The sequence below is a fragment of the Manis javanica genome, chromosome 10, assembly GCF_040802235.1.
Source record: "Manis javanica isolate MJ-LG chromosome 10, MJ_LKY, whole genome shotgun sequence".
NCBI classification, from domain to species: Eukaryota; Metazoa; Chordata; class Mammalia; order Pholidota; family Manidae; genus Manis; species Manis javanica.
In genome coordinates this window covers 54,858,099-54,884,010 of record NC_133165.1, presented here as the reverse complement: position 1 = coordinate 54,884,010, position 25,912 = coordinate 54,858,099, and the positions used below count along the sequence as shown (strand labels likewise).

The following is a 25,912-nucleotide window of genomic DNA, read 5'->3' as shown; positions in this document are numbered from 1 at the left end:
AAATTAAACAGAAAGATGAAAGACAAGAGCCTCTTATCACTAGCGGCACCGTGCTGTAGACAATCAATCGTGTTTTAACCAATGCAAACATGGCCGGAACCACAGCAAGGAAGCATCTTCTCTGTGACCAAATAAATCCCTTTGATTTCTATCTTTCCTCCCCTCTTTTTTTTGAATTGTTCTACTAATAAGTTTGAGTTAAAACAAGTGCTCAATTCTGTTTTAATCAATTCTATTGAATAAATGCAGATGGCTAAATCTTGGTAACACGACTAATTTCAACAGAAGCAACTATAATCCAAGTTAGGCAAAAAAAAAAAACAAAGAACTTGAGATTCCTTTATGTCTTCCTTTGGGTTCAATCAGAAGCGGACTCTGAGATAAGGAGTCATACAAGCACAGTTGATGGAGGAGCCAAAGTAGGGAAGCTGTGGGATCAGGAAGGGAAAGAAGCCAGTTGGGATATCAAGCAAGTAACTCCTGATAGCAACAGAGGCTGGTCCTTCTGGGGAACCCCAGACAATGGTGGGGAACAGGAACCACCTAACGGTGGTAAGGGATGGGGGTATTCACACCAGCTTCTTTCAGGGAGTGAAGAGTTGCTCAGGAACATGATAAATTGGCCAATTTATTCCTCCTGTCCTCTAGGTTTCAAGAGTCTAGAATTCTCATTTGACCAACCAGTGGACTTTGTTGCATTCCACGTTCATGGATATGGTCAAAAACTATCAAATGCTCTTCTGAAGTTCAGAAACATTCATCCCCAGTGCCAAACCATATCTATGGTCAAAAGGAGACATAGAAAAAAGCTCTCACTGACCTAGGTCCAAACTCTGTCATGTGATCACAAGAGGTTCTTTCTAGTCACATGATCATGAGCAGTGAACTTCTCTGAGACTTGGGTTTCTCACTTGGACATGGAGGCAATCTCTCCTGAGGTGTTGTGAGAAACACCAATAAGGTCCATACCTCAGTAGTTTGCCCCGCACACATGGCCATTACGAGGTTGATGAGGTAGATGGCCCTTTGCTTTGGCAGCATAGAAACCATTTCTTCTGAATTGGTCACATCTTGGATTCACCACCCCTTCCTTCTTGGCCTGGCCCCTCTCTAACTTTCTGGACCAATTTACTCTCATAGGCAGAAAGCAGATGGCTCCCAGGAATCTAAACAGAGATCACCGTTGGATAATCCCTAAACCGTATCTGGGCAATATATATGTGTTAGAGAAATCCTGCAGGATATATTAAAACTAACAAAAGTATTTAAAATTTCAGATCTCTATTGAAATCAAAAGATCCTGCCACTCTGGATCCAACTGCCCTCTGCAGTATTGGCTAGACATGATGGACAGATACTCCTGGCCTGGGGGAACCCCTCCAGTTCGTCCTAGTTCCCAGCACTGTTTATTTTAATGACCTGCTTCATGCCTGGCCTCTGGAGGCATTTTTGAGCTTACTGTTCTAGTTCTTCTGACCAAAAACAGTTGATCTAAACATACTCTTGCATAACAAATGTCTCTTCAAAACGTTTTCCCTTTCAACTCATTTTAATGAGGAAAAGACTATTGAAATGTGAGTCATTCAATCAGCTATGAATACAGGATGCAAACCAGTGGACATTGCTGCTGCTTAGAACATATCAACGGAATGATTCTGGTTTGGAATAGGAAATTGTGTTTCTACCAGCAAGAACTGAGAACCAGGCTGGGGAGTCATTCAGACTAAAGGAATGAATAGGCACAAACCTACTACTCTCAAGTGTGCCGCCCACAGAGATGAGATAACACAGGCACTCATGTTTTGGTCTAATAGCCTTGTAATTGGCTGATAACCATCTGCCTCTTGTGAACAGGGCATCTTTTGTACCTGGGGTGGTTACAGACGTGGAAATGAGGGGCTGTGGGTGGTGATTATTTAATGAGAAGAAGTGTTGGGCATGTGGTGGAAAATCACTTCTGCTGAAGCAGAAAGGAAATGGGTAGGCATTTTGGGGAGGTCTGGAGGGAAGAGAGCCATCCCAAAGCCCATCTGCTCCTTTGTAGAAACTTGCTGACTTCAGCAACAGACTCCATCCACAGGCCTGTTCGTTTAGCACAGGGTTTCCCAACCTCAGCATTATGGACATTTGGGGCTGGGCCATGCTTTGCTGTTGGGGACTGCCTTGTGCATGCAGACATTGGGCAGCATCCTTGGCCTCTCTCCCCACTGCGTGCTGTGTACCAGTAGCATCCTCTCCTCATATGTGAAACCACAAGTATCTCCAGATATTGCCAATGTCCCATGGGAGGCATAATCACTTCCAGTAGTGAACCACTGGCTTTAGCCTGTGCAGTGTTTATTTTTTTCAAACAGCAGACTGTCTTTAAAAGTTAAGGAATATCACTTTAAATTCTAGTTTCTGGTCTATGAAAAGCTCAGATGAGTTGGCAACACTTAGGTGAGCCCCTTCCTTGTATGTCTTGGCCTCTGTTCCCCCCTAACCCCATCTCCTATACTCCAGCCCCCTACAAATTCCTCTTTTCTACCCATTCCGCTCTGATCCCACAGCTTCCTCTCCAGATGCACTCCTACCTCAGAGCCTTTGCACTGGCTCTTCCCTCTACCTAGAAAATTTTTCCCTAGATATTGGCATGGCCTGCTCCTCACTTCCTTCATGTCTTCACTCACATATTACCTTCTTGATAGAGGTCTTCTCTGGCCACTCTACCTAAAATTTTAACACTTTTCTCCCCAAACTTCCCTATCCCCATTCCTGATTTTATTTTTTCCTCCTTTAACATTTATTTAACAGGCTGTGTAAACATCTGTCTCTACCTAAAATTTTGATATTTTATTCACCATGGATATTTTGCATTAAATTTTTTGTTTAAATATTGCATTAAAATGTTATTACATTGATTAGTGAGTTTTCGGCACCCTCCCCTAATTTTGCAACCAAGTGTCAGTGCCTCATTTGTTTCAGTCTAGTCCTGGCACCATTATGTATGTTTACTTTTTTGTCTTGTTTATTATTTGTCTACCTCCAGTACAGTGTAAGCTCCATGAGAACAAAGCTTATTTGCCTATGTGGCACACTGCGTTAGATTCATGCCTGGTAGATAGCATGTATGTGATACATAATTAGCACAGAGTAGGTGTCCTTTATGTGTTTAAAACAATGAATGAATGAAAGAATTGAGGAATAAAACTGGGATGCTGAATCTCAGCTCTAATTCAATGCTGCTTGGCAGAAATTCATCCATTCATTCATTCATTAGTAGAAGGGAGAGAGGGCATTTCAGACAGAGTATAGCATGTGCAAAGGCCCTGCAGTAGAAAGGAATAATGAGCAAATCGCAGGCAATGAAGCTGAACTGCAGAGTACAAGCTGAGAGAAAGGTGTGATGGAGATGAAAAGGCAGGCCAACGGTAGTTCACATGTGAGTGTGAGAAGCATCCTGAACTTTATCCATGCGGCCTGAGAAGGGGAACCATCTACCTTCAGCCTGGATTCTGAGAATCAAAGCTACATCTTACTTTCCACTTGAACATGACTGTGCGCTATTCCTCTGACTTCATTTGCATGGCGTTCTTTTTCCAAAAGTCTCCTGCCCAGACAAATGATCTGATACTTGGAATTATAAGAACTTGAGAAAGACCTATAAGCTCTTCAAGGAAAACACTGACAGCTTATACTCTAAATATTTTTAACCCCTTACCTCAAAATCAACACAAACCTTGGTGTATCCAACAATCCTGAACTGTTGCATCACAATCCTTACCCAGTTCTAACTGAGACCCCACTGCAAACTTCTGATTCTCATTAAATTCTGACTTTACCTTTTCCCCATCTGAGACACGGCCATTGCATTGCAAGCTAATGTTCTTTTACCATCATAAGCAATAAACCCATTTCTGTCTTATCAACAAGTTATGCTGGCAATACTAGATGGACGCTTCAGATTGGAACCATGGAGGGAATCTGAGCAGGGAAGTGACAAATACACGTCACAAGTCTGACATAAAGTCCAGAGAACGTCTAGAAATAGAATATGACTTGCAAATAGCACCTGGTTTTTCTTGGTTACCCTTAAGCTATCTAGACAACTGAGAAAGAGCAGACAAAGCCAGTGGGAGACAAAGAAAACAAAACCCACACAGGAGGCCTTGGTAAAGGAAAGCAAATCCTGCAAGAATACCACCCACCCACTGTCATGCTTTTCTCCAGCTCAGTCCAGGCTGTGAATTCTTTAGAGATGTTTTTAAGTCCCTGTCTCAACATATATGCTGGAAATTGTTTAGTTTTGTCTTTAATCAAGTGAAATTGCACCATAAGTTTGCTTAGTCATTAAAATGATTCCATAGCAAATCTTGTCGACAAGAGCCATTTAAAGGGTTTTAATCAGTCTTAGTTGATCTCAAACAAGGGAGAGGTACAATATTTGCAGCAAGACAAGTGGGATGCCAATGCCCAAGCCTAAGCCTGAGCATCCTGCCTCCGTTGCTCTGAGAGCTCTTTCCGCTCCACTTGTCTGCTTTCCACATTTCCTGCTGTTCAGACTTAACCCATTTTCATATACATCATCATGTCCAACTTAGCTTACACACACAATGTCACTTCAGAGGGTCTTAAGGCCTATGTGCATGTGTATGGATGGGGACAAGAAGGCAGAATCCATGAATGGGTGGTATTACCCTCATGGCAGGCAGATACACTCTTTGGATTTAGTTTTTAAAAGAATCATCATCCCTATGTGTCTTTTTCTCCTAGAAGATGCTATGCAATCCATGCAAATCCTATAAGGATTAGGGACCCCTGAGAGGACAGCATAGCCCAGAATGCATTGCTGGAACTGGAACATTAAGGTATCATCATGATTGAGTGTCCAGCCCAGCCCTTCTCTCCTAAATCTTAGTTTCAGACATCCATTCATGTCTGTATCTGTTAGAAAGCTTTTGCTGGCAATCACAGAAATCCCAATTGAGACTGGCTTAAATGATGGTAAGAAAAAGAAACAATAGGCTCAAAATGGAGTCACTTGTGTCATGCCCCTCATCAGCAAACTGAGCCTTAATACCTAACCTACTGCAGTTTCAGCCTCCCCCAGGCATGTAGCTTTTAACCAGTCAACCTGGAATTACCTGGTCAGCACTAGTGAGGTGATCTGCCTGCTAGACCCCCACCTTTCCCCAAAGGAAGTTGACCTTTCCTGAAACAATCCACTTTTTGTCAGAAACTTCCTTTTTTCCACCCCCTTCTGCCTTTAAAAGTCTTCCATTTCATACAGCTTCTCAGAGCTCTTTCCTATTTGCTAGATGGGATGGGGCCTGATTCACAAATTGTTGAATAAAGCCACTTAGATCTACCAGTTTATTTAGCTGAATTTTGTCTTTTAACAATGATAAGGAAACTGCTTATTCAAACTGTCACTTAGATGTCCCAGCAGAATCTTTAACTGAATGTGTCAAAAAAAAAGGCCTCATGGAGAGTCTGCAACATGCAGAGTGGTCAAGTGTGTGGATTCTGGGGCCAGACAGCCTGGGTTTGAAATCCTGGCTCTGCCACTTAGTTTTGTGACCTTGGGAAAGTCCCTCACCCTCTGTGCCTTGGGGAGAATTATGGCCCCCCAGCTTCCTAGGATTGCTGGGAGCATTGTATGAGTGGATGGTTGTAACCTGCTTAGACTGGGCTTAGTACCAGTGAGGTCCAGATGCTACTGAGTCCTATCTATCCCATGAGAGCCACACCCAAACTTGAGCTTCCTCTCAATTTCCTCATCTCAGAAAATGGTATGTCTCTCCACCCAGACACTGAGACCAGACTGGGCTACATCCACCCGTGCCCGGTGCTTCTTTCTTAAAATATGTGTGGCAAATCCTGCCCAAAGCAATATACAGATTTGATGTAATCCCTATCAAACTACCAACAACATTCTTCAACGAACTGGAACAAATAGTTCAAAAATTCATATGGAAACACCAAAGACCCCGAATAGCCAAAGCAATCCTGAGAAGGAAGAATAAAGTCAGGGGGATCTTGCTCCCCAACTTCAAGCTTTACTACAAAGCCACAGTAATTAAGACAATTCGGTACTGGCACAAGAACAAACCCACAGACCAGAGGAACAGAATAGAGACTCCAGACATTAACCCAAACATATATGGTCAATTAATATACAATAAAGGAGCCATGGACATACAATGGGGAAATGACAGTCTCTTCAACAGGTGGTGCTGACAAAACTGGACAGCTACATGTAAGAGAATGAAACTGGATCACTGTCTAACCCCATACACAAAAGTAAACTCCAAATGGATCAAACACCTGAATGTAAGTGATGAAACCATAAAACTCCTAGAAAAAAACATAGGCAAAATTCTCTTGGACATAAACATGAATGACTTCTTCATGAACATATCTCCCCAGGCAAGGGAAACAGAAGCAAAAATGAACAAGTGGGACTATATCAAGCTGAAAAGCTACTGTACAGCAATGGACACCATCAATAGAACAAAAAGGTATAGGAGAATATATTCATAAATGACAGATCCAATAAAGGGTTAACATCCAAAATATATGAAGAGCTCATGCATCTCAACAAACAAAAAGCAAATAATCCAATTAAAAAATGGGCAGAGGACCTGAACAGACAGTTCTCCAAAGAAAAAATTCAGATGGCCAACAGACACATGAAAAGATGCTCCACATCGCTAGTCATCAGAGAAATGCAAATTAAAACCACAATGAGATATTGCCTCACAGCAGTAAGGATCACCACCATCCAAAAGACAAACAACAACACATGTTGGTGAGGTTGTGGAGAAAGGGGAACCCTCCTACACTGCTGGTGGGAATGTAAATTAGTTCAACCATTGTTGAAGCAGTATGGAGGTTCCTCAAAAAGCTCAAAATAGAAATACCATTTGACCCAGGAATTCCACTTGTAGGAATTTACCCTAAGAATGCAGCAGCCCAATTTGAAAAAGACAGATGCACCCCTATGTTTGTTGCAGCACTATTTACAATAGCCAAGAAATGGAAGCAACTTAAGTGTCCATCAGTAGATGAATGGATAAAGAAGATGTGGTACATATACACAATGGAATACTATTCAGCCATAAGAAGAAAACAAATCCTACCATTTGCAACAACATGGATAGAGCTAGAGGGTATTATGCTCAGTGAAATAAGCCAGGCAGAGAAAGACAAATACCAAATGATTTCACTCATATGTGGTGTATAGGAACAAAGAAGAACTGAAGGAACAAAACAGCAGCAGAATCACAGAACCCAAGAATGGACTAACAGTTACCAAAGGGAAAGGGACTGGCGAGGATGGGTGGGAAGGGAGGGATAAGGGCAGGGAAAAAGAAAGAGGCATTACAATTAGCATGTATAATAAGCATGTGGGGGGGGGGTGCCTGGGGAGGGCTGTGCAGCACAGTGAAGACAAGTAGTGATTCTATAGCATCTTGCTGTGCTGACGGACAGTGACTATGGGGTGGGGGGGACTTGGTGGGGGAGGAGTCTAGTAAACATAATGTTCTTCATGTAATTGTAGATTAATGATAACAAAATAAAAAAAATAAAAAATATATGTGTGGCAAATCCAATTCATACAGTTATTTGGTTATTATTACTTTAACACCCATCTCTCTCCCACTCAACTCTCAGATCTAAGACAGTTGAGATTTTGTATGTCTTGTTCATTAGTGACTGGCACAAAGTAGTGAGTGAAGAATGAATGAATGAAGCCGTTGGAGGTTTCACAAACTGTTAGCAATTTGATACTTCCAAAAAGTTATGACAATTTAAATCAATAATGATACAGGGCTGTGGTATTGTGATTTTTAATAAGAGATATATATTCAGTCTCCAGTTTCTGGCACAGAGTTCCTGAGGCCCTTGAAATTTCCTAAGTGTTGAGAGCGATCAGGGTGTCTCATTATGTTAATGGTGTGAATTTTGGAAAGTGCCTAAGGGTGGGGGCTGGTGCCAGGAGAACCTACCAATTGATTGGACTCTCAGTCCCACTCCCTGACCTCCTGAGAGGGGAGAGGGGCTGGACATGGGGTTCAATCACCAACGTCAGTGAGTTAATCAATCGTGACTATGGAATGAAGACTCCATAAAACCCCAAAAGGACGGTGTTAAGAGAGCTTCCAGGTTGGCAAACAGCGGCAGGTCTGGGAGAGTGGCATTCCTGAAAGAGGCTTGGTAGCTCCAGGCCCCTTCCCGGTACCTTGCCCTGCGCATCTCTTCCTTTATATCCTTTATAATAAACTGGTGATCTTGCAAGCAAAATGTTTCTCAGCTCTGTCAGCCCCTCTAGCAGATTAAACAAACCCAAGAAGGGGGACACGGGAACTCTGATCTCTAGCCGGTTGGTCAAAATTACAGGTCATGTAATGACCTGGCCCTGTGACTGGTGTCTGAAGTGGGGTTGGGGTAGTCTTGCAGGACTGAGAACTTGACCTGTGGGATCTGATGTAGACAGTGTCAGAACTGAGCTGACTTGTAGGACACCCAGCTGATGTCTAAGAATTGCTTTGTAGGTGTGGAACACACACACACACACTGGAATTGATGACCAGAACCCTTTCAGGGGGAGAAAAAAATCATTCATTGCTTTGCTTGATGCCATAGTCAGAGGAGACAGAAAAGGGTTGTGTAGGTACAGCAGGGATCACCTTTTAGTCTGCCTGACTTTTCCTTGAGGATGGTGGGGGAAGCAATGCCTAAAAACTTGGAACTCTGATAGGTGGAGCTGGGAGTGTCTGGAGGAGAGGGAGAAAGGGCCTAGACTCCAAAAGAAAAAGGCTTCCTAGAAGGTGAGGCTTCATCATTCTGAGTCTTCAACTTTAAGCTCAGGCCCATTTTCCCAACTACCTTCTGTGTATCCAATCACATGTCCTTTGGGCTCTTCAAGCAAACAAGTCAACTGAATTCATCAGTTTCTCCCCCAAATCTCCTCTTTTTGTGTTTGTGACATGAACATCCACCTAATCAGCTAACAGTAATCAAGGAAGTCATCCTTGATTCTCCCCTTTCTCTCAGGCTCCTCTTGTTCCACACTTGCCCCATGGAAATTACATTGGAAATGAGAATAACAGTTCTTCATAAAATAGCTAGATGGGAAGAATAAATGGTGTGCTTCAGAGCTTGGCCTAAGAGAGGGTCCCAAATGTGAGTTCCCTTCTTTTTCAGACAGAACACCCTGAGCTCACAGGCAGGGGTCCAGCCAGCCATGAGAGTCTGTGCTATCATTAAAATGGGCACAGGAATAAAGATGTCCTGGCCCAATTAAATTTATTTCCGTTTACTTATAGAAATTAAAAGACATTCCCTGTCTAGACTGTATTTCCTTTACCTCCCTCAAGGCAAGCTACAGAAAAAAGATGGCATTGATGAGTTTTCTCTGTTTATCACATCTTCCTCAGCATCACAGAACAATCCCTGGCTTGTGAAAAAGATAATCCAAACCCACTTCATCAGTGCACAAATTGTAAGGATGATGAGGACTAGTTTCCCTCTATGGAGACCCAACTGTCTTTTCAGGAATCTGTGGGTATTCAGGGAGTCCCTTACATTGTACCTTGCACATGATATCATGGGATAAAGTCCAACTCTTTAACACTGTCACAAATTCTACTTCTTCAGCCTCCTTTCTGTCTCTTTGGCCCTAACACCTGCTGATCTTACCACAGTGACCTCTACTTCTTCATTTCCCCAGCATGCTGTGCAATCTGCCCTGCCACCTTTGTACAATCTTTCTTCTGCCTGTTTAGGCCCACTTTCCTGCAGACCTCACTTCATCCTGAGCCTTCACTGACCTTCCCATGGAGATCAGCTCCCTATTACATACTCTCAAGGGCTTGTGTACATCTGGTGTTAGAGTTATTTCTGTCATTCTTTCACTTATGTCTGACTCTCCCACTAGGCTATATGTTTTTTAGGCCAGGAATCTTGCCAATATATTCCTAGAATCTAATACAGCATCAGGCACAACAATGGCACCCCCAAAATTTTTGTTTAATTATTACCCAGTGGTTCACTAAGTACTGAACACACATAGATGAATCAGATACACACAATCTCTACACGCAAGAAACCCACAGACCAGTAAAGGAGAGGACAGGAATATGGAAACTATAGAAAGAGTGCCATTAAAATGAATAGGTAAAACTAAGGACTTTGTGATTTTTTTTTCCCCAAGAGAATCAGAAAAAAGACAAAAATGGCAGATGAGCTAAACCTTGAAGGCTAGATTGGATATGGACCTACAGGAAAGAGAAAATGACAACACAGAGGAGGAGGGAACAGTAAGTAAAGGCACAGCAGTGAGTCCATGCACAGGGCTCAAACCAAGGTGAGATTTTAAGGTGCTATGGACAGTAATCTTGGCCAGTTGAGCACAGAGTTTTATCACCCCAGAATGTTCCCAGAGGAAATGGAAGGTTTGAGAATAAGCATCAAAGCACCATTTTACCAATGGCTGTACCTGGTGACCTTTTGAAAAGTAATTATGGGAAACCTCACTGACATGGCATAGAGAGGCCTGCAGAAGAAGCTGGCAGGCCCATCAATCCTTCTAAATTTCAAGTCCCATTGGAAGAGATTGATGCCATACTATTTTAGCTAACCTTCCACCTCCCTACAGCCCAGCCAATGAGAAGCCATGATACATGGGACCTCCAATTTACTCCAACAGATTTTGTGCTTAGAAACAGCCCTCCTAAATCAGCCCCTTCCTCTATAAAAGTGCTTCTCTCCTTTGTTCTCCCTATGTGGCTTCCATCCTGCTGTAGCTGGCATGTCTCAGATTGTAATTCTCTACTGCTTCCAAATAAACCTGTTTTTGCTGGCGAGGTAACTTTCAATTTTAAGGTTAACAACTTCAATCCAGAATTCTAATAAAGCTAAGTTGGAGCTCACTGCATAGGTTTGGAGCCCTTATCTCTCCACCTATACCTGAATCTGCACCCAGATTTTCACCACCATCTACATGGCTGCAAGATGCCCTCACACTCACTGACTTGCACACTCAGGCCTTTTGTGACCAGGCTGCCTGGAAGGAATTGGTTTGACTTAGTTTGGGTCTGAGCTTTTAATGACAGTGTCCCCACCCATTAGTAAACAGTATCTCCTGCTCTGATAAATCCAGTTAGCATTCCATTCGCTCAAAGAGCGCTGAAGCAGGGGATAAGCAGAGAGGACAGAGGTGGGCAGGTAGGTGTAGGGAAAGGGAGACAGGTGTAGGGAGAGACCCAGTGGGCGCTACCATTCCCTACTTAGGGGAAATAATGGGAGACAGAGTTAACACTTTGTTTCTTCAGCTAGTTGCCACTTTCCCTCTTAACTTCATTAGCTCTCATTCCAACCTCAAAAGTCAGCACTGACTTATCCATCACCTCCAAAAGTTTCCTCCTGCCTCTTTCATTTCTTCATTTATACTTTTCTTTTGTGGCAAGACCACTTAACATAAGATCTACCCACTTAGCAAATCTTGAAATGTGCAATGCAGTACTGATAAATAGAAGCCCTGTGTTGTGTAGATCTCTAGAAGTGTCATACATCAAAAAATGTGGTTTTTAACAAAAAAATAAAACAAGCGTAGGACAGGTATAATTTGAAGTAGTTCATTGGGCATAATGAGTGGCTCCTTCCCAAAGAAAGGTCCTCTTAGGGCTGAGACTCCCAGAACCTGACGCCTCTGGACTAGGACAAAGAGCTGTTGCCTTTGAGCTCCTTGTTTACGGGGCACAGAGAACACTTCCGTTACACAGAAAAGCAGCCAGTAGGGAAAGCTCAGAGCTGGCTTCTTTAAAACTGTCTACAGCGAGAGCTTTCATGCAGTCCACGAACTGTCCTCTCTCATCTGCTTCTGTCTTCAGGCCCGGTTGAAACCAGTGGCCTCTCAACAGTATAACTTGCTAGGCATGTTGGTCCTTGAAGCTGGTTAGTTTCATACTCAGCCCCAACTCAGTCTGTTTTCTTACTCCTGTTCCACCTCCTAACCCACCCTTATCCTTAGTCAAGCTTTTGTTTACTTGTGTCCCCATCTTTCACCATAACTGAAGTGAGGAGCTGAGTCTTGTTTCTCTGTCTAGTCTCTCCCATACATGCACAAAACTATTCCCACTAAGTTCTAATTATTTTGAGCAATATATTGAAGCCCTAATTCTGCTACTTAGAGCTGATGACCTTGGGTAAGTTCCTTCACCTAAGTTTTCACAGTCGGCCGCTGCAGAGGGGCAGGAAGGGTGCCATCTCCTAGGACTGTGAAGATGTTAGGTGTGGAAAGGGTGCACAGAGAGAGAATAGTAAGTTCGGCCGGTAATACTATTAGGCACTCAGCCTGTGTGTTTATCAAATGGCATAACTAACTGACCTCCCTCTTAGGGACTCTGTTCAGCAGTAAATGTATCGTGTGTAAATTTGGAGATGAGGATGGGGCAGGAGGAAGGGGAAGGCATATGGAAACCCCCAGTGTCCTTCACCCAAAGCCTGTCAAGAAGAAAAATTGTCAGCTTGAGTTTGGAGTTTAGAATAAGAAGACTGAGCAGAAAGATAAACGGAGATGTGTCAGTCTTCTCCAAAATCTAGGGCATTAGCTCATTTCCCTTTTAAAGTAAAATAGGTCAGCTAAGTGAAAGTGTGTGCTCAATCAGACAGCCTCTGTGCACTCCTGAGTGCTGGGCAGCTCGGAAGCAGCCCCGGGCCCATGTCCCAACTGAGAGTCTCCTTGTGGGTGTTCGTACTGTCCATGTCTTCTCATGTGGGGATTATAATTGCCAGCCAGAGGAATCTATTGTTACTGCTTTGGTGTGTGTGTGTTTCCCGGTAAGGCATTCTGGTTAATAAATAGTGTCAAAGAGATCTGGCTTCACACCTGGTTCTCCCCTCTTTCTGGGTGATTTTGGACAATTTACCTTTAATCTCTTTAAGCCTTGAGATCTTCACATGTAAATTGGAGTCCAATATTCCCTGCACTGGTAGGTTTTTGTGAATGTAAAGTTATATATATAAAGTGGTATATGCACAGAAGGTGCTACAAGTGAAAAGGCAGCTGCTGATAGTAACAGCAGTAAAATAGTAATACTGGTAGGAATAGTAGTTGTGGTGGTGACGGACATAATACTCATAATAGTAGTAGTTAATGGTGGTGTAGGAGTAGTACTAATGGTAATATTTTCTACTCTTTTCTAGCTTTATTCTCTCACTTATATATTTCTAGTATCTGAGACCATCTTCTCAAGGAATCCTTGATAAACTCAGTAATTTAGCACATAACAGGGACTCAACAGAATTATAATGTGTGTTCCTAAAGTCCCTCATTACAACTGAGCATCATGTTAAGGGAATAAAGGAACGCTGCTTCACTGTGCTTTAGTACCTGAGTTTATCTTAAAAAGAAGCTGGGGCTGGTTACCAAAAAAAAAAAAAAATTCTTCTGTGGGCCTGGAACTTATTTGCAAGTCTGCCTTAAACACTGTATCACCTCATCTTCCAGAGGGTGGCAATGACCTTGGCAAATGTGTATGTGTTAGAGCAGAAGAGGTGCTCTAAGAAGAGTCCAAGAAGACAGAAGTGCTGAGTTCTTGAGCTTGAAATCCTCCCTGGCAGATAGCCACTAACTCTAGTCAAGCGTATCCACTCTTGGAAGACAATAAAACACTTTGAAAATCTGCCCTGCTGTTCAACTGTGATCTCAAATTATTTTCTTTTCCCATTGATTCGCTGTTCAAACTTCTGGGGAAACTAATTTGAAAGAAGGTCAGTGCTTTAAAAGGCTGAGGGGTGGGGGAGAATGCATTTCCTGCATATCTTGGTTTAAGCTGTTTGAAGACAATAAAGAGCTTTAGGAGGTTTTAATTTGTTTCCTTTCCACCAAAATCGCTTTCTGTATGGACACCACATGTGACCTCAGACCCAAACCTATTTTTCAGTCTGTCTTTACCATATGTCTCTGGGAGAGTAAGGTCAGCCACACCAGCTCTGGGGGCACTGCTGTTTAAATGAAGATCAGAATGGTGACTTCTGGGTGTATATAACCTATGGCATCAGCAACCCTGCAGAACTGATTTTATTCCCTGCAGACACTGGTGGTAGAGTGTGGGCTGATCTGGAGACTGCAGGAAGTCTTGCAGCTAAAACCAGTGGGGTTTTTTTCCTCCAACTGGAATTTAAGAAAAGAGTGAGGATGTAGAGTGCTTTTGTAATGCCTTAACCAAGATCAAGTTCTGAGCCTCTGCTTGGGTCCCAGCACCTCTGCCTGTCTGTCTCAGTCAGAGGTCATGTCACTGAAGGCTTCTGATTTCCCTCTGGGGGCAGTCAGCACAGGATAAACCCACTTGCAGCAAAGGGCATGCACTTGAGCCCAGAGCCCACTCCTTGGATCACAGCTCAGATCGGCTGTCCTGTTACCTGGAAATTTCTGCTTCTTTGACACCCTGAACTCTGAATCCAGGCTGCAAGAAATGTGGGGTATGCCTGAGCTGACTTCTCTGAGCTACATTTCTTGCCTACTTCACAGCAGTTCCCTGCTTGATTCTTTCATCCTTAACGTTCAACTGGAATTTGGCCTCTGTGATTCACTGTCTTTGTATTTCTTTCTGTATCTATTCATTTTCTTCCTTCTAGCTAGACTATTGGTCCAGGCTGTTTCTGTTCATTTCTGTCTCATTCAGCTTGTATCCTGGTGGCTCAGGACCCGTAAGTTCATCACTTCTGAACAGCAACAGTGAGTGGTAGGAGACGGAAAGTTCCTGAAATGTCTGAGGGAAAATTCTATACCCAGCTAAACCATCAATCAAAGGGAAGTCTACAAAAAAGACATTTTTAGACATGGAAGGACATTTATCTCCCATGCACTCTTTCTTAGGAAGCTACGAATGGATGTACTCTACCAAAAGGGAGGAGTAAATAAAGAAAGAGGAAGAAACAGGATCTAAGAACCCAACTTGACCAATGAGCAACAGTAACAATATTGAGTCCTGGAACAATATTGAGCTACAGACTTAAAGAGTAAACCATCCAATAAGAGTGGTCAGGAAGCTGTCATCAGGGAAAAAGGATAAAACCTATAGTATGTTTGGGACTATGTCTGTATATTTGGAAAATTGTTGACTGGTATTGACAGAGCAATTGGGGAATTCAGAACAAAAGAAATACAAATGGAGGAGACTAAATACAGTTCAGCCATGAACAATATTCACATAGTCATCATAATGTAAAGATGATTATTGATTTAACTAAGTATTATGAAACATAGCAAATTGAGAAAATGAAGAACGGAAGAAAAAATGAGGAAGTTGATTTCAGAGAGTTGAACTATCAACCATCATAACTAGAAGCCAAAAGGGAATTTCTGAAACTCGTGATTCCAGCAGCAGAGGTACAAGCATAATATATAGACATATGGAAGGAAATATGCAAAGAAGTAGCTGTAAAAGAATGCATAGTTATTTCTAGAGAGCTAGACTATTTCACTATAGGCTTTTAAAGATTAAAAAAATTTTAAACTATGTACATGTATTGTTTTAATAAAAATAAAAAATAAAATGTAATGTTTGTTGTCAAAACCATAAAATGTAGAAAAAATATAAAGGGAATGTAAAGCAGTAATATTATCACAATCTTGTGTTAACCACTATTTACATTTTTCTGAATTTCCTTATATTCTTATGTGCATTTTAAAAAAATTAATGGTTATATAATATTGCTGTTTTCTTATGTATCTTATCAAATACTATATTATGAGAATGTTCCTAAGTCATTTAAATTGTTTAAAACATTATATTAACATCTGCATTATGGTCCATTAGGTAGATTTATAATAATTTACCTAATCAGTCCCTTTTTATTGGACATTTAGGTTCTATCAAATTTTTCACTTAAAGTTTTTCAAAGTGCCATAGTGAACATTTTTGCACATAAACCTCTTTCCTCATCTCTGATTATTTCCTTAGAAGTGAAGTTACTGGCTCAACAATGAGAAAAACAAGTATTTAATGAGCAAAAAGCAGTGAAATTGTTCTATGAACTTTAAAAAACCCTGCATAATTGTTATAGATTTTTTAAACACTACATTTAAAATATCTTCCTTAAAATGTTCATGCCCTGGGGCAACTCACATCTGCCAACTTTTGGGCAAAATGGCTAGACTGCAGTTGCAAAGGAATGCTTATTTAGACAATGACTTCTGTGCTGAGAAATTACTGAGAATAGTTAGCATCATTAAATGATTTGCCCTCAAGCTTTCCCAGCTTCTTTCCTCATAGATTATCCCCAGAGAATATCACTGATTTATCCAAATTTAGTGGCAGAGCTGGGACTGGAACCCTAGGTTTCTTCCTGATGCCTGGTCTCATGCACACCTGATTTGAAGAGATGAGTAAATACTTAACTCTTTTACTATCTTAACTAGTCACTGATATTTAAAAATGAGCTGATAAAATAGACATTTCACAGTAAGCCAGAGAGTTTTCAGAGACCCTGAACAATAAGTCTATGACTTTCTAAAAAGAAAAATGAGTCATTGCTAGAACAGGAATCTATGATTTCATCAAATACAAGGAAGAGAAAGAACTCAATTCTTATTTGGCTTGTAGAAGATCAATTAAAATTATCTGAAGTTTAAATATAAAAGAGAGAAAACTATTTATTTCTTAGATGTCTTTTGTTTACATAATGACCTCAGATTCTTTCCTTCTTTTTACTTATACAAATATTGTATGGTAGGTGGTATTATTTTTCCCCAAGTCTCACTTCTTTCTTGCTATGGATTACTGTCAATATAGTATACTTCCCAGACCCATTGATGTGGGGCCCAGTAACATGACTGGCTTTGACCAGTGGAATGTGAGCAAATGTGACAATGTATGGGTTTAGAGCCTAGGATTTAGCAGGCATTTGTGTTTCTTATCCCCCTTGAAATGCTGCCATTGTCCAAGTCTAAGGCAGTATTCATAGAATAAACCTAAATTCAATTTGTATCCTACTGAAGCATTGCTATCCCAGCCAACCCACAGACCAGTGAACAAAAAACAAAACAAAAAAAAAAACAGGTAAATTTATATAATAAGATACATAATTAGTAAATATTGTTGGAAAACGATGAAATTCTGAGGTTGTTTGTCATGCAGCACCGATGCAACAATAACTGACTAATACACATACCTTATATTTGGGGATCTTCCCACACTCTATGTTATTAGCATCATCCTCAGAAAGAGCTTGTGAGTGTTGCACAAAGGAGTAAGAGTGATTTTCTAAATTGTAAATCACATTAACAGAGTGTTTTTATAATACGTTTCATTTAATCCTCACAATAGAAAATGAAGTCCACAGAGATAATCTGACTCATATAAGGTCACACATTGACTAAGATGTCAGGACTGGGACTTGAACTCAGGTCAAATTAAATAAGTAAACACCCCTGTACATGTAGGACAAGTGATATAAGTGGTCCAGTGAAATTAAACTGCTGAGATGTTGACATCTCCAGTGTTGCTGAGATTCTTGCCAGTTGGAGAGGAAAACAAGGAGAATGGCATGATGTGGTTAAAGAATTGGATTTTCATTGGTAGCCGGTTTTTACATTCCTCTATATTCAAGAACAATCTGACATGTCAATGTTATTTGAACAGCAAACCTTGCCATTTCCTAGGGAGATTTTTCCCTCGTCACATACTGGATACAGCTCTGTGGCCACATAAAATGTCGCAGTAAACAACTCAATATATATTTCAAACGTTAATTGCCTCCCCAGACCTTGGAATTTCTCACTGAGCTCACTCACAAGTTTTATTGAGGGCATAAAATTTATTGTGTTGACATACCCTTTAAAGTGCTGAATTCATCAAGGCCAAACCAAGCCTGGGTGACATTAGGGAGAGTGAGTCAAATTTTTTTTATTCAAAGTTTTGTTCCACATTTCTCTTTTACATCACAACCCAAATTAAGCCATTGGAGGGAAAAATAAGTGCCAACATTTTTAAAAAATAAATGCAATCATTTTTTTTCATGGCACAATCATAAACTGGAAGGAAGCCACACTATCTATTCTGAAGAAGTCTGGACCTCAGCAGCCAGACAAAGTGATGTGAGTCTGTGATGTGAAATGTCTCAGTATGGTGACCCAGAGTCAGAGAGGCCCCTGGAGATTCTCAGGTCAAATGATGAGCTTAAAGATTTTGCTGTGAGACTTTCAGATATTTTTAAAGAGAAGTTGATGGTTACATGATTCCCTAAACTGATGATTGTTCAAAAATTTGCCTTTGAGAAGCTTTGCTTGCAACTCACATGCTCACATGCCTAACGAAGGGTGTTATCTTAAAACACAAATGACTCCAAAAGATAGAAGAAAGCCTAGCCTTCTGTGAAGGGCTTAGCAGATTATGGGGAGGTAGAAAGGGAATAAGATGCTTCTAGAATATGCATAAATGGTCCAATAAAATTAGGCTGTAAGATGTGGACAACAAATACCCTTCAAGGGGCTATAAAAACACGAGTGAAAAGTTAGAGTAGCAGAGAGCTTCCCAGCTCCCAGGGAGAGTAATGAGAAGGCACACATCAATTCCATTCCCTTACTGAAACCCAAATATTTAATAAGAACTCTGAAGCCAGACTGCCTGGATTCAAATCCTGGTTCCTCCACTTACATGCTGCACTACTTTAAGCACATTCTTTTCTGTTTCTGTTTTTCATCTGCAAAATGATGATATAATACTACCTTCTGCAGGGGGTTATAACGATGAAGTTAATGAAAGTAAAACAGTTTAGTAAATGCTTTATACATGCATATTATGTAGGTGATATGCAAGGAACTGAGGTAAGGAAAAGGAATGAAATATTCAAGTTTCCTTGTGGAGTTTACATTCTATGATATAAATAATCCACTAACAATTATAATCCAGTGTGAAAAGGCCTGGAAGGCCATAATGGGAGTTGGCTATTTAGTCTAATAAAGAATATGTGCCTAGATACAATGGTATCTGCCCCACTCACCAGTAAAGAGAGGCAAATTCACACCGACCCGTAGACAATCATACCAATGTGGCTCTATTTGATATCTATCGCTGCAGAACAAAATCACCTAAAACTTAGTGGATTAAAGCAAGAAATGTTAATTACCTCATAGTTTCTGGTGCTCAGGAACCTGGATGAACCTGGATGCACCCTTAGCTCAAGGTCACTCATGCACTGTCAGGGAAGCTGTCGGTCAGGGCTGCCATTTCATCTTGAGCAGATCCTTGTCCAAATCCATTTAGGTGGCTTTGGGCAGCTGACAGCCCTCAGTCCTCTTCATGTGGGTCTCTGCATAGACCTGCCTCATGAGATGGAAGCTGGCTTCACTGCATAAATGACCTAAGAGAAAGAGAGAGAAGTCAAGATAGAAGCCGCAGGCATTGTATAACCTAAACTTGGAAGTGGGTAGGCCATCCCTTTTGCCAAATTCTATTTGTTAGAAGTAAGTCAGTAAGTCCAGCCAACATTTAAAGGGTAAGGATTGTACAAGGGTGTGAACACCAGAATTCAGGAATCCTGTCTACCATACTCTGTTGGATCATTACAGACTATTTGGAAGGAATTTAGCAAAAGAACAGGAAGGAAGGAAGTTAGAAATTCTGTTGGCCAATGTCCTTATCACAAACAACCAAGCTAAAACCAAAAAGAAAGAGAATTCAATCCATTAGTCAAGCATCCACTTGAATGCCACCTTTTCAAATGAGCCTGTTTTGCAACCTAATTAGTGTCATCTCCATTGCTCGTTCTTTTAGGTTCTGAACACAACTCCAACATGTATGTGGGAGGCTGGGTTCTCCCTCCACATCATCAAGCAAGGCTCTGACACCAGCTGGGTGTTCTGGAATTCGACTCAAGTCTAAGAATACCTACTGGAGAGAGCATCAGATCCCCCAGTTTAGGGATTCAGTCCCATAAGACTGCCCCCACCCACTCCACCTGCTAATCACAAGCCCAAGTGGTCACCTGCGCTTCTGACCTACTGGCTGTAAATCAGAGGTTCCCCATGACCCCCACCTCCACCCCAGGTTCAACTAATTTGCTAGAGTGGCTCATAGAACTCAGGAAATCTGTTCACTCCCTAGATGGCTGGTTTATTATGAAGAATATTACAGAACACAAATCAATAGCCAGGTGAAGAGAAACATGGGGTGAGGTATGGAGAAATGGCACAGAGCTTCCATGCCCTCTCAGAGTGCACTGCCCTCCCCAGATCTCTATGTGTTGACCTTCTGGGTTTTTATGAGGCTTCGTGACATATGCATGATTGATTAATTCATTGGCCATTGGTAATTGATTCAACCTCCAGCTTCTCTTCCAACTGCAGAGGTCACAGGGAAGGGACTGAAAGTTCCAACCCTTTGATCACATGATTGGGTCCCCTGGCAATCAGCCCCCATCACTACATGCTTTCTAAAAGTCAGCTCAACATAACAAAAGACCTCTGTTGCTCTCATCACTTAGGAAATTTCAAAGGTTTTTGGAGCTCTGATCCAGAAATGGGACAAAGACCAAATATACATTTATTAGAAATCATAATATCACAGTCACTATCCCATTATCTTGTTTGATTTTCATCATTCTGTAATATATTCTTATTTCTTTGCTTGTTTATTATCTTTTCACAGTCACTACATTGCAACCTCCATGAACAGACAAGGACCTTGTTTATCTGGAAACATCAGTACACAGTAAATATTTATCAAAGGACTGCCAGGCTCTCTATATAAACAAGAGGTGTATCAGACTTCAAAGTTCCTCAGATGTGGTTAGAAAGGCTAGGGTAGCATACAGGAAGCAGTCAGAAAGAAGTGTTTGCTGCAATTGTGTCTTTAATTGCAATCCAGTTAGAAGACTGGAGAAGCCCCTGGAGGTGGAAGAGTCGGCAATTTCTTAGCGGTGAAGGAAAAGCTAAACAGGGCTTGAACAGTGGTTGGGATTTGGTAAGGCAGAGAGATCTCCATTGAAGGGGAAAGAAGGGATGACAGAAGCAGTTGAATAGGTAAAGCAGGGTCAGACTCAAGAGGTTGGAAAGCTAAGCAGGGGACCTACAGAGAGCTGAAAGTCAACCCTAAATTGTTGCCAGCAGCCCAGCCAGCTGATACACTGAGGCTGACGTGTCTATACACTGATCAGATGGATGAATGGAGAAGTCACTATCATCACCAGACTTTTTCCCTGTGTGTCCAAAAATATCCCCAAGTGAGAAACACATCATCCAGGTCCCTCAAGAATAATTCCCAGCCAATTGTTCCCCCAGCATGAGCCAACATCCTTGAAGGTAACCAAATTAGTTGCCTTTACTCTGATTCTGTGTTCACCCAGAAACCTGTTGATGAGGGATTTGACAGTCAAGGCATTTCCAGCATGACCCGCAATGACTTGGGCCAAGTGCTCGTGCTGAACAGCCCCTCTGGCCAGGCCGATGGAGTTCTAGCCAAACCCAGGATAAGTGGATGTCCTGTGCCACAGAGCGAGATCAGTCACAGCCATAGCAAAGTCACGTGAGCTAGAAAGTGAGGGAAGATGGTGCACATATGAAAACTGGGGAGTCTTTGCCCAAGAAGTTGGAGGATCCTGGGAAGGCAAAAAAAACAAACATAAACAAGCCCAGATATTCACTATACGACTATCCTGAGCTGCCCTTTGCAGACTACACTGGGGTTCCGAGTACACTTCTGATTAGAGTCCTGTATGAGGGACTTCCACACAATCAAGCAAGGACCGTGTGGAAGAACACAGCTTGTTTAAAGTAGGAGCTAGTGCACACACTCCTGAAAGCTGCATCAAACACTCAATAAAGAAAGATAAATAAATGTTATTTGCTATATATCTCTAACAAGCAGGATCAGGGGTGTAGTAGGCGTTCAAAAGATGTTTGTTGTAAATGACAGAAATCAGGTGGGGCAACTAATGGATTTTAAAAGACTTAAAAACATTTATGTACAAATGTACAAGTTTTCTTTCCTCTTGGGTAAATAACTAGAAATGGAATGGCTGGATCATATGTTGATATATGAGTTGTTATGGCTTATGTAACAGATTACTGCAAACTTCATGGTTTAAAACAACCCAAAGTTATTATCTGATGTTCTGGAGGTCTCAAGTCTGTAATGCATTTTACTGGACTAAAATCAAAGTGTCGGCAGGCCTCCTGGAGGCCCTGGGAAGATTTCATTTTCTTGCCTTTGCCAGCTTCTAGAAGCCACCTGCTTGAAGCCACATTTCTTGACTCATGGCCCCTTCCTCCTCCTCAAAGCCAGTATTGCAACATCTTTAAATCTCTCTCTGACCCTGTCATGAGGACTCTTGTAATTATCTTGGGGCACACAGATAATCCAGTATAATCTCCCTCATCTCACGATCCTTAATTTGATCACATCTGCAAAATCCCTTTCCCTCTGTAATGTAACATATTTCCAGCTTCCAGGGATTAGCACATGGATATCTGTGGTGGGGGCAGGGGAGGGCATTATTTTGCCTACTGTCATGTATATTTAACTTTATAAGAAACTGCCAACTGTTTTCCAAAGTGGCTGCCCCATTTTACATCCCCACCAATATTTTGGGAGCCTTCTAGTTATTCCTCATCCTTGCCAGTACTTGGTATGATGAGTCTTTTTAATTTTAGCATTTCTAATAGGTATGCAGTGGTAGCTTATTTCTGGTTTTAATGCGCATTTTCTCTAAGAAGGGAGGAATCTGAAACCAGAATTCCTCTATTTGAATCCCAGTTCTACAAATCCTTAATCTTACCACTCTTACCCCACCTGCAAGTGGGGATAAGAATGTAATTTTTTCCCCACATGTTGTGGGTATTAAAAGAGCCCATTAATATAAACATGAAGAAGAGTGTCTGCTTATAGTAAGTGCTCAAAAAATGCCAGCAAGTAGTAATAAGGTCACTACTGATAAGTGATTCTATCCATACATACTCTTTAAAACAGGGTTTCTCTATCTCTACACTATTGACACTTAGGGCAGATAATTCTACTGTAGGGGGTGTCCTGGGCATTGAAGGAAGTTTAGCAGCATCCCTGGCCTTTCCTCAGTAGATGTCAATAGCACACAACCATCCCCCAAAGTTAATGACAATCAAAAATGTCTCAACATTGCCAAATCTCCCTTGGAGAGCAAAATGCCCTTGATTAAAAACTGTCATCTTACCATCACCAAATTGCAAAATTGGAAGGGGTCTTAGATATTACCTTTTCTGGATGACTTCCAAATTCTGTTGACCATGTCCCATGACCCATTACATATGCAAATGTAAAGATGTACATTTATCACACATACTGTAAAGGAAATTCTATATATTGGGGAGGCCACCCCAGTGACCTGGCCCACATCACAAATCTGAACCCAAGTCAGCCCACATGTAGGCAAACACCTCATTGTCTAGAAAACCCAACCTACACTAGTCACAATCCTGTGACTCAGCTTAAGCTGGTGCACTGTGCCCTAGAAAACATGACCTGCCAGCTTTAAAGGAAATCCCCAACCTTCTAGCCATTCATGGCCAGTTTTTATGCTGCTGCTTACAGTATCCCATAAAACTTCCTCTGGCCCCAAATCCCTGAAGACCTGTGATCCCCTGCTTGGCAGGCACTGTACTGCTCCATCCATGGTTGGTTTTCCCTTGAATGAAGGGCAGCAAACTCATTACTAAGTTGTTTTAGTTTTGTCATTTAACAATATGCATACATATTAAAACTTTCTCAGACCAATGCTTACCCTGCCTGGCTACAGTGTAAGGCACTCCGATATTTTCAATTCTATTGTTTTGTATTCTATTTCTTTTCTTAAAAAAAAAATACTGGCCAGTACCTTTTAAGCTGATTTCATGACCCACTGATGGGCCGCAACCTAGAGATTGAAAAATACTGATCTAGTCAACTTCATTGTACCAAGGGCCAGAGAGACGTCCAGACATTCCAGTCCCACTCCAGGACCCTGAAACATTCAGCCTGCCAGTGAGCATTTCCCAGCTGATGCTCTAGCTCTCCAGCTTCCAAAATGGGCCAAGAGCCCATACAGCACAGAAAAAAATCAGGGTCCCAGCCTTTTCCTAACTTTTGATACATATGTATTTATATATATAACCTGTACACAGGTTTACATGTATAATGGACAAGGGACACAGTCATGGTCAAAAAAATTTGGAAGCCATGGTCAAAAATTTGGAAGTGATGCTAAGACAGTTGTTTTTAACCAGATGGACATAGGTTTAATTGCAAGAGATGAAGTCACACTCAAATTGATGCCACATTAAAAGCATTCTCTCTCCATCTTTGTCTATATAAAAAATTTTACCTATCTATAAAGCAGCGGGTTGAGAGGGACTGTGTCTGTTTCCTAGAGGCAGGTATTGGCCCTACCCCTGCACACCTGCCTTTAGCAGCTCTTCAGAAATTTAACACCAAGGCACAACACGGAGAGGGCAGCCAAATCATGCTCTGAGCCGGGCTAGGAGTTGTTGGAAGGAGAGCTTTTAGATGTAATCAGCCAATCTACTTTTTATAATCTATTAAAGAAAAGGGAGGGAGACGGTTCAAAAGGACCTTCTCCAAGAAGAGAGATATTTCCTAGCTTAAAATAAAAATGGCTGAATCATAGAACCCTTCCACAAAGCACTCTGCATGTTCTTCTCTCCAAAAAGTTAGTCACCTGAGGTTAATGGTGAATAATCATCGCTGACATTTACTGAATGCCTGCTACAGGCAAGGCTCTGTGGTAGTTCCTTTGTAAGATCACTTCATCTTCTTAAGCACTTTAGGAGACAGGTGCTTTTATTTCCATCCCCATTTTGTAGATGGAGATGCTGAAGCTCAGAGAGCTTAAAGGACTTGCCTTAAATAATATGGTTCTAGAACAGCAATGCCAGGACTTCAACCCAATAGGGTTGCCAGATGTAGCATATAAAAATATAGGACACCCCTTGCATAGGACATCCTTATAATAAAAAAATTATTTGTTGTTTATATGAAATTCAATTTTAACTGAGCATTTTGTATTCTATCTGGCAGCTCTAAATGCCAAGTGGCTGGAATCCAGAGGTGCTTATTCTAAGCCACTCTGCCTGTGGTTCTCAAAAGTGATCCTAGGACCAGAATTGTCACCAGCACCTGGGAGAATGCAAGTTCTCGGGCTCCCACCTGAAACTACTGAGTCAGGAAATCCACAGGTGGGGCACCGAAATCCAGGTTTTAACAAGCTTTCCAGGCAAATCCAGTGTGTACCACAGCTTCTATATATGTATGCTACATAGAATGCTGTATCACAATATTCTAAGGCAGATAGAGACAGTCAGGCTTAAAAACAGGCCCCCAAACCTGAACCGCAAGGCTTTCCCATGACTCCATATCTCTCCTTTTTCTCTTTTCTTCTTTATCCAGTTGAGTCCTATACACATCAACCCCCTAAATCTCAGTGCAAACTTTAGAGCTGGTAAAGGCAGGTTTGCAGGGGTAGGGCCAATACCTGCCTCTAGGAAACAGATACAGTCCCTCTCAACCCGCTGCTTCATAGATATATAAAATCTTTTATATATACAAAGATGGAGAGAGAATGCTTTTAATATCAAATCAATTTCAGTGTGACTCACTCTCTTGCTAATATAGCAAACATACTTTGCTAATCACACACCCCAGTTGGTCTGTCCTTTCTCATAGACTTTCATTCATTTGTTCATGCAGGCATTTGTTCATTCAAGAAGACTTTATTCGGTGCCCATTACAGGGCAGGCATGGTGGTGGGCACTGAACAGAGCTTACTTTGTGTTAACGTTGCTTATTTAAGCACATCTGCTTCCTGCATTAAGATTAAGAGTTCCTAGAGGGCTGGGGGATGGGAAAGAGGTGCCTTTTTAATGTCCAAGACCCTCGTTCCTTGTGAAGGGCTG

The 25,912-nt window shown here is 41.6% G+C and overlaps 1 long non-coding RNA gene across 2 annotated transcripts in view; it reads right to left on the bottom strand.

Moving 5' to 3' along the window:
- Positions 1-25,912, bottom strand: part of LOC108383248 (uncharacterized) — a 274,618-nt gene that overhangs the window by 107,336 nt on the left and 141,370 nt on the right. For both annotated transcript variants that reach the window (XR_001849739.3, XR_012122305.1), the window contains exon 3: positions 19,120-19,353. This is a non-coding gene — a long non-coding RNA (uncharacterized lncRNA). The remainder of the gene's footprint in view (positions 1-19,119; positions 19,354-25,912) is intronic.